At 46.5% G+C, this 10,370-nt stretch overlaps 1 pseudogene; it reads left to right on the top strand.

The window, feature by feature from the left end:
• The first annotated feature begins 540 nt into the window (after positions 1-540).
• LOC113566824 lies at positions 541-3,626 on the top strand (annotated as a pseudogene).
• Positions 3,627-10,370: the final 6,744 nt, after the last annotated feature.

The raw sequence follows: 10,370 nt of genomic DNA, 5'->3' as shown, positions 1-10,370 counted from the left end.
ACCCCCTTCCGCCCCCGCAAAGGACGAAAATCCACAAATCTCAGAGACTATTATCGCTAGAGTAACAAAATTTGGTATCCGCACTTCTGTTAGATCTCACTATAAAACCTATATTTCAGAATTTCTCCCCACCCCCTTCCGCACCCACAAAGGACGAAAATCTGTTATATTCACAATATTGCACATTCGAGAAAACTAAAAACGCAGAATCATAGATAGTGACCATATCTATCAGATCGCTGAATCTGGATCAGATCGGATCATTTTTGTAGCCAAAAGCAAGAAATCAATTTGCAGTGGCTACGCAGCGCCCGACGTCACGCTCTGACTGATTTTCTGTCTCTCTCGCACGCACTCTTTGTCGTGTCGTTTAATATTAGCGGCCTCTGCCGGAGGAGAGCCATACTGACTAAGTATCGGGTATAAATGTAGAGTTGCGGTGTCCGCAGCAACTCACAACGTTCCCCCTCGTTTTAAATTTGGTTGTTGCGGTGAGGCAGAATCTCTTCACGAACTCTCGCCATTTTGCTGCCACTTGTCATGAGAATTGGAAAAAACATTGAAACAAGGAAAGGATCTGCCACCACTAATGGTAATAATTGCACCTTGGCTATCATCTTTTCACGCAATGATCAGAATTATAGAACAAATTGTCTACATCCATGTTTAGCTAAACTTTTGTTTTCTCCGTTTTTTTCTTACTCACTCATATTAAAACCAAATTTAATCCATCAATAAGTAAAACGATTACCTGGGAAAAGATTATAAATAAATGAGCTTGTGACTACTTAGAATTTAGACGGATTGCTCCTTATCGGTGATGTTTGACTGAATTAAGCATTTTGGCTGATATACTCGACTCGAGAGCTGACACACTGATAATTTTATCGCCAGATTTCCCTCGAAACATTCCTATAAAATCACAGTCAAAAGGTGCAATGCCTTCAATCGAAAAAGTATTAGCATGGTGAACGTTTTAAGCGGACTGTCTGCGGACTGGTACTTGTCAGTGCCGCACAACTGAAAGACGGAGATGTCCTGCAAGATTACCAGCGTTTAAAAAGTCTCCGCCCGCTGGGAAGTTTGCCGAAAACTTCCGTATGAATTGCTCCCGGACTTGGATCTTTTCCACCCCCGAATACCCAGTCAGGAGGATCTGTTGTGTTTCGCGGACATGGCTCAGTTCATGCAGGCGCTCACTACTGGAAAATTATGGGAAAATTATACTTAAGAGTAAGTAAATAATGAAAATTATATTCAAGTCAATGAGAACTGAAGTTGACGAATTTTGTGAGCAGTGATCGATGCTTGGGGCTCCATTCCCTCAGGAGTGCTGTCCGGCAATGTCTACCATCTGGGTAACTTCGATGAGTCAAGATCAGCGAGGAGATCACCAGTAGTCACAGCATACATGGAAAGTACTGTTTTCTAATTGTACCCGCCGTATCCATTTCGATCAAGATCGCATCTTGCTTTCCGGCTTCCTGCTCTGCTGCACATATGGATACGTTTCTGGAGCAGTTAATGCAGAATTTGTTGAACTCAAGCAGCACAAATATAAAATTTAGCGAGGCCAGCTATCAGACAAGTGAATCGAAACCTTGGGATGGAATGACCATTTTCACAGTGTAAGTTAGACCTTATCATAATAAATTTCTGTGACTCATACTATGGATTGCAGTGTACTTCTTGGCTTGATGGGTACTATCGTGGGTCTATGCACGCTCTACGACTACTTTCTGTGCCAGGATCAGAGTTAGGACCGGAGAGAACTGAATGATTTACAGAATGATTTAACTCGTATTTTGCCTACCAGGTAGTATCTCTGTGACTGTGAAGATGTGCTCGGCACGGTCAAGTTCCCGTGCCATCTTCCGCATTGTCGACAGCAAATCGAATCCGAACGTGATCAGTTGTCTTGATGGAATCCGCTGCATGTCCCTATTCTGTGTTGTTTTTGACCATGAATACATATATTCGCTAATTTCTCCAAATATAAATACCTTCAATATGATTTCGGTTTTAGTGGCCTCATGCTTGTATGTGCAAAAACCATTCAGCTCTGTTTTTTTGTTTGCTAGTGGGTCGCGGAATCCTTTTCCAGCTTTATTATCCACGGATTTTTTTCGGTTGATTCCTTTTTCTTTATTGGTGGCCTACTAGTGGCTACGGTTGCTCTTCGCTCAATGGATAAGTAAGTGTTTGAGATATTTTGTATCCATCGAGAATTATTGCCAATTTTCTTACAGATCCAAAGGAAAACTGAATGTGCCGCTTATGTATCTTCATCGTATTATACGGATCGTGCCGATACTTGCAATAGCAATCCTAGTTTACATAAAGCTGACGCCCATTGTTTCTGGGGGACCTTATTTTAAAGGTGGATTCCATGGTACCGCCGCCTATGAAAAGGGCTGGTTCTGGACGCTGCTCTTCGTGCAGAATTATGCTACAAGCAATATTGTAAGTCATAGATCTACTCTTATTACCATTTGTACGATAATCGTTTTCAGTGCCTGGATCACACATGGTACTGGGCAGTGGATATGCAGCTTTATATAATCTCTCCGCTTCTGCTGATTGCACTGTATAAGTGGGGCAAAAAGGCAGCAGCTGGCATCGCGGTTCTTGTTCTCCTACTATCGTCCTGCCTCTTTGCCACGATGATAGTCAACAAATACTCATTGCTCTTCAAGTAGGTCCACGATGCTTCTGTTTGTCGTTGGAGTTCTTCAACCCCATTTAATTGCAGGAATGGAACCGAAGGAGATGCCGGAAGGAAACTGTATTCTGCCACACATACTCATTCGGCACCTTGGCTGATTGCATTTCTTTTTGGATATTTTCTTCACCTGAATTGTAGGAAGAAGTTCCAAATAAGCCGGATTTTGGTATGGTCTGGATGGGTTCTTAGTCTGGCCATGATCTTCACCTCGATGTTTGCCCTGTACCCTGCGACCCAATAGAGTGCTCCACCCCTGTCCACCCTCAAGGAGTTTCTGTACTACACGCTTACCAGAGTGGGCTGGCCCTTAGCCCTGTGTTGGATCGTCTTTGCCTGCATGCAGGGCCATGGCGGTCTGGCCAACAGTTTCCTATCCTCGCCATTGTGGCAGCCTCTCTCGAGACTCTCCTATTCCGTGTACATCTGACACCTTTTCGTACAGGAAGTCAACAGTAGAAGCGTTCGTACTAATACTTATTTCTCGGACAAATTGTAGTAGGTTTTGTTTCTAGTAGTTGATGGTTGCTTATTTTTAACTAACCTCATTGATGATTTTCAGATGCAGAAATTTTGGTCTGACTTTGGGATCACTATTTTCATTTCGTATCTGCTTTACGTTGTCATTGAGGCTCCTTTTGGCGGACTCGTTAATCTTCTACGATCCCGGGAGAAAAGTGTTTTGAAGCCCCAAGCTCCAAGCGAACAAAAGCAATCCTCAGTTGATGTCCAGCAGGGCCAGTTGAATGCCGGAAGTAATCTGGTTGAGTCCGACGTGCCTAAATAAGAAGCCACAGAGACTACTCCAGAATAGTTATAGATGTAAATATCAATATGGGTTTTTTTTCACTCTTATGTAGACATTTTGTAGATTACAAAACCACATAAAAAAGATGTGAGCTTCCGACTACCCACACACTAGACTGATAAGAGTAATTATCAATGATGTTCGGCTGTATCAAGTATTACGCTGTGCTAGTCTGAGTACCTCAGACTACTCAAGACTACCTTACTCAACACAATTGTTTTTATAATCGGCTGGTGGTTCTAGATAGAACAGATGGCAGATGGCGAAACGCCACCAATCGAATTAGCATTAGCATAGGAAGCGTTGTGGGTCCGAGACAGCCCGAGTGCGTTAGAGCTGCTCGGGGACGCTGTTAAGCCGAGTCCGAGAGATAGCGACATAAGGAGACGAAATAATTCCACTGCATGCGCATATGCGGTAGCAAATGATCTTTGCAGTGCAAACGACAACACCAAAATGCATTTCCTTTGGACCGCACCACTGGCAATAATTTAAAATATTTAAGCTGCTTGATCTGACATACTCCCCCCGTTGGAAGCCTGACTTTCAACAGCAACAGCATTTGGCAGTAGGCACAGCTTGTTGACGGCGCGCTTTGTGATTCCAGATGACGTCTTCAGCACAGCAACTCGGGAAACGCCATCTCGTCCAGGCAAAAGCTCGACCACTCTCGCCAGTGGTCACTTCATGGGAGGAAGATTCTCATCCTTGACAAGAACCAAATCGGCGACAGCTAAACTAGGCTTCACAGTGCGCCACTTTGAGCGCTGCTGCAGTGACGATATGTACTCCTCCTTCCACCGGGACCAAAAGAGCTGCTGCAGGTACGAAACGCGCTGCCAGCCGTCCAGGCGATCGAAGTTTAGCTGCGTGACGTCAGGCTCAGCGAACGAAGCAGGAGGGCCACCATTCAAGAAATGCGCTGGAGTTAGAACGTCTAGATCGGCAGGGCTCTCTGAAATTGAAACTAAAGGTCTTGAATTAATCACTGCCGTGATGTGGCACAACCGCGTCCGCAGCTCGTCAAATCCAAGAACCGAGTTGCCTATCGCACGGTAGAAGTGGTACTTGGCCGTCTTCACTGCAGCCTCCCATAGACCACCAAAATGAGGGGAGCGCGGAGGAATGAAATGCCAGTCTATAGCCTCGACCAAGCAAAAATCCAGCTGCGCCTTCTGATGGTCATCGCTGAGGACCAGGCGCTTTAATTCCATCAGCTCATTCTTAGCGCCGACAAAATTGGTTGCGTTGTCTGACCAAATTTGCCGCGGCTTTCGTCTAGTACATATGAAGTGCCTTAGTCCATGTAGAAAAGCAACTGTGGATAAGTCCTTTATAAGCTCCAGATGAACAGCCTTGGTAGCGGAACAAATGAAGATGCAGATGTAGCACTTGATTGGAGCCTTGTTGCGTGCCTCCGGTTTGTAGAAAAACGGCCCACAGAAGTCCACGCCTGTGATCTCAAAGGCATGAGAACCATCGAGCCGCTCCTTTGGAAGATCCGCCATAATATGCTCCAATACCCTGGGCTTCAGTCGAAAGCATCTTACGCACTTGTTTACTGCCTTGTTTACCGTCTTCCTCCCCCCAATAGGCCAATATTGGGAACGAATTAGTCCAATCAAAGCTCGAGGACCAGCGTGCAGATTCCGCTCATGAAAATGGGAGATTATTGCAAGAGTCAGTGGATGGCTGCTGGGCAAGATGATTGGATGACGGCCATCAAATTCCAACGAAGAGCTTTTCAGTCGACCATCTACCCTGAGAAGTCCAAACTGATCCATGAATGGCGATAACGATGCGATTGAGCTCGATGAGGAGACTGCTCCCCTTGCCCGCAGTGACTTCATGTCCTCCCATAGATGAGTACGCTGGACTAGTCGTAGCAATACCTGGGTTCCATGTTCAATGTCTGAGACAGTGAGACCGGGGCGCCGAATTCGGTTGCAAAACTTGTGAATGTATCCGAAAACGCGTTGCAAAGAAGCAAATGAATTCGCATACTTGGAATCAGCAATAATGTCCATGTAGGGCGATTTGAGCAGAAGAGCCTTCCGACGAAGTTCAAGGGCTGGCTTATCAGGTAGCACAGTGGGTGGCCAGTCATCTGAGGAGCCGCAAAGAAATGGAGGACCATGAGCCCAAAGAGGTGACTCATTCAGCTCAGTCGGATGAGCCCCTCGAGACAGAATGTCGGCTGGGTTTAAAGCTGTGGGAACATAGCGCCATTCCATTTTTTCGGTCATTTCCTGAATCGTTGACACTCTATTTGCAACAAAAATATTAAATCTTGACGGCTCGTCCCGAATCCAAGAGAGCGCAACGGCAGAATCACACCAACAGTAACACCTTCCCTTGAATACATTCATTCCAGCTATCTCAGATATGAGCCTAGCCAGCAACTCCGCTCCACAAAGCTCCAACTTTGGTACTGTAAGTGTCTTCAAAGGAGCCACACGAGATTTGGCACACAGTAAGTGACTGCTGGAATGCTGACCCTTGGACACGACAAAAATGCATGCACCATAAGCCTCGTTGCTGGCATCGCAAAATCCGTGAATTTCCAGCGTAGAGTCTGGAAGGACTACAAGCCGAGGAAATTCAAGTCGACGAATCTGACCAAACCTGGTGCATATTTCCTGCCACTCGGTGTTCAGTGCGACTGGAAGGCTTTCATCCCAGGACAACTTCTCTTGGCACAAACGCTGGAGAAAGATTTTGGATTTAGTAATTACGGGACCAGCTAGTCCGAGAGGATCGTAGAATCGCGCTATGGATGACAAAACAGAGCGCCAGCAGGAATTCAAAGAAGATTGAAGGGCCGAGAGCGAAAATAATAGTAGATCAGAAACCGGATCCCACGCAAGTCCTAAAGTTTTAGTCACATGGCTGCCATCGTCGCAAAGAGTAACACGAGCAATAGATAACTTATGGATAACTTATGTGGTTGATGACACTGGTTGAGATGGCAATTAGTTTAGATCTTTGAATGCTATATTAGTTGGTGATTGCACTGATAGATTATTTATTGCACAATCACGTCGGGGTCACCAAATGTTAAGCTATTAGGCGTTTTTAATAACTGTTGCAATTTGAAGTTAATGAAAGTCGAGAGGCTGTTATAATTCACAATTTATTTGCATATGTAAACCTACTTATCGCGTATGTACATATGGCAATGATTGGGCGAACGATTGATGCGAGGATGTTAATCTAATAGCTGCGACGATTAGCTCAAAACTGCCCATGCAAGGGCTGAAGGGCCAATCTGCCGGGCCCTATGCAGCAAGCTTAGACGCGAGCGAGAGCGTATGATAGCCCGAGAGCGTTAGAGCTGCTCGGGGACGCTGTTAAGCCGAGTCCGAGAGATTGCGACATAAGGAGACGAAAGAATTCCGCTGCATGCGCATATGCGGTAGCAAATGATCTTTGCAGTGGGGGCATTGGAAACGACAAAACCAAAATGCATTTCCTTTGGGCCGCACCACTGGCAATAATTTAAAATATTTAAGCTGCTTGACCCGACATAAATAATTCGACGATATATTATAAAGTTTTGTTTTGTATATTTCCAAAATAAAACGAGGGGGAACGTTGTGAGTTGCTGCGGACACCGCAACTCTACAGTTATACCCGATACTAAGTCAGTATGGCTCTCCTCCGGCAGACGCCGCTACAAACAAGTAAGAAGGCACGGGTTGGGTCTTGTACTGGTATGCTAATATGCTTTATTGGTATCTTAAGTCTATCCTACGCTATTCCGACTCCGGTGCTGGTTCTCCTCTTGGTTCTCCTCTGTGGTTCGATGAGCGTGTCGCTCCCTGGGCCCCCCACGGCGTCGCCAAGCGTGGCACCGCCGGCTCTACTGACTGGGGCTAGCGATTCTTGGCACGTGGCCCAAATCCGCCTCTCAGTCAGGCGCCTGACGCGTTCCATCTCACTCGACTCACTTGGCTTTTCGGCCCGAGGGTGCCTCACTCCTGGTGGGATGCGCTTCAAGCGTGGCACCGTTGGTTCAAGGGATTGGGGTCTTTCGCTCTTGGCTGCACGCTCGAGTCCGCCTCTCAATCCTCACACAACGCGTTCGCTTTCTAAAGTTCTTTTCCCTTCGCTTGGGCTCACTCTTGTGGCTCACTATTCACTTCACTCTTGCTTGCTCCGTTTGCTGACTATCCCCGTTCCTGGTCGCGGCCCTCCTCTTATAGGCTCGCTTCTGCGTCGGCGCCGCCGATGCCGCCTGGCGCTAACGGCACTTTCCGCCATGCGGTGCCCGTATTTTTCCATCTGCGTTCCTTCATTCCCTTGTCGCTTTCCAACGGGACCTGGCTGGTGGTGTGATCTCATGACCATATTTGGTCATGCGCTGGGCCACTGCCGGCCCGATCCCGTCATCCCGCTGCTCTCTCTCCAGGGGTCCTCCCCTCTCATCTTGGTTCCCCGGGAGAGCTCTCCTCGGGAATTCGCCGCCTCCGGATATCCCCGGATAACGGCCGTTAGCGCTTAACCCTATACTGCCCCCTACTTGTGGGAATACCTTTCCTCACACTTCCCCCCTTCTTTTATTGGCGGAAAACCCCGGTTTTCCGCGTCCCAGGTTTGCTTTGTTCTCGACCCGGGTGCTTCTTTTGCTTCTTTTGCCCCGCCCGATATAGGGTATGGTCGCTATTCTGACCTACTCGATATGACACAGCGTTGCCCTTACGCTCCACTCGATAAAGCGTAAGGTCGTTTTTGTGATCTACTCGATATGTCGCAGCGTGCGTATTCTACTTCCGGATTGCGAATTCCTCAATGGACTGGAAACGTACTATTTTCTCGCGATGCCGGGTGTTTTCTTTGTTTTTCTTGTGCGCGTCTGGTTTTCCCTACTGCCCTTCGCTGGCGCGCATGCCTTCCGCCGGCCCTCTGGATGCTTCGGGTAAGTTTTCCTCCCGCTTTCACGCCTTCCGCCGCCTTCATTCAAGCTTTACCGATCATTTCTAGCGATGCCCCGCTGTTCCTCTGATGCAAGGTATGACCCTGTTTTTATACCCGATACTCAAAATGAGTATTGGGGTATATTAGATTTGTGGTAAAAGTGGATGTGTGTAACGTCCAGAAGGATTCGTTTCCGACCCCATAAAGTATATCAGCATCAATAGCCGAGTCGATTGAGTCATGTCTGTCTGTCCATCTGTCCGTCTGTCCGTCCGTCCGTCTGTCCGTCCGTCCGTCTGTCCGTCCCCTTCAGCGCCTAATGCTCAAAGACTATAAGAGCCAGAGCAACGATGTTTTGGATCCAGACTTCTGTGATATGTCACTGCTACAAAAATATTTCAAAACTTTGCCCCGCCCACTTCCGCCCCCACAAAGGGCGAAAATCTGTGGCATCCACAATTTTAAAGATACGAGAAAACCAAAAACGCAGAATCGTAGAGAATGACGATATCTTTTAGACTACGGAATCTGAATTGGAACGTATTATTATTATAGCCAGCATCAAGAAAACAATTAACAAAAAAAAAACATTTTGAGTATCGGGTATAAAAATTATACTCTTCCAAGTAATCTCTTCCATTGTCTATACTTATTGTATTCTTTGTTCTCGTACTATAATTATCATGTCAGAACACGATCGGCAACTAAAACCGAAAAGAAATTGGTTGATTATTTACATAGAACATATTTTATACGAAATTATACGTAAGCGCCAGAGGTTGTATCGCAGTCGATGACTGCAGTAGGGATTTTCTCCGTTTTGTTTTTTTTTGCATCTGTTTGCAAAATGAGTATTGGGGTATATTAGATTTGTGGTAAAAGTGGATGTGTGTAACGTCCAGAAGGAATCGTTTCCGACGCCATAAAGTATATATATTCTTGATCAGCATCAATAGCCGAGTCGATTGAGCCCTGTCTGTCTGTCCGTCTGTCCGTCCGTCCATCCGTCCGTCCGTCTGTCCGTCCTCTTCAGCGCCTAATGCTCAAAGACTATAAGAGCTGCTGGGGCGCTACAGACTGTAATCACAAATGGGAATATCAATAACCGGGCGAAAGGGCTGCACACGAGTATGTCCACTTCCGGGCCGAGTCTTATGCCGACGCCTCCCTTGGCCCCCTTCGCACAGGTAGTCTTGACCCTGTTTACATATCGGGGCTTGCTCGGGTTGCCCGTGTGGCAAGGGATTGAAATCGGAGGCGTACCCCAACCAGCGCCCAAAAGAGCCCTGAAAATGGATACTTCTACGGATTCTGGATCAGGTATAATGGGTCGTGGATCGTGGATGATGACGCTTTTGTTGTGTTGTTTTGATCACTGATCACTGAATCAATAAGAGTACAGTGAATATTTAATGATTCATTTGTTGCCGCTTCTGGTGGATTCCGTGCCTCCGAAGTGCGTATGCGGGGGCCTGCAATTGGTGGCAACAAAGGCCCCACGGCTGCCACAATCGCTGCTGCAGCGGAAATGTTTTGCTGCTGCTGCATGCTCTCCTCCTCCGATTATTATTGAATAAATTGCAGAACAAATATGCAGCGAAATAAAAATAATAATAAATGCAATCACGGGGATGAACGATGAGCAATTGGACTCCCGTCCAAACGGAACGGATCGTAATATGCATAAACGATATATCTGATCGACTGGAAACTCTTGTTTGAATTTGACTTTGAATTTCGAATATTTCGGCATATATTTTCATTGCGGCCAAAAACGGAGAGACGATTCCGTGCATTACGATTCTGGCATCAACGAAAATAGATGCCCAAATGGAAGTGCAAACATCTCTGAGGGGAGGAGTGGAGTGTCGGGCGTGTGGACGTTTGTCTTCTGTCAGTGTGTGATTGGATACTGCTTGCTGC

The sequence above is a fragment of the Drosophila persimilis genome, unplaced genomic scaffold, assembly GCF_003286085.1.
Source record: "Drosophila persimilis strain 14011-0111.01,24,50 unplaced genomic scaffold, DperRS2 tig00001038-arrow-arrow-pilon, whole genome shotgun sequence".
Classification (NCBI taxonomy): domain Eukaryota; kingdom Metazoa; phylum Arthropoda; class Insecta; order Diptera; family Drosophilidae; genus Drosophila; species Drosophila persimilis.
Note: the sequence above shows the minus strand (reverse complement) of the source record. Positions and strands in the feature narration are given on the sequence as shown.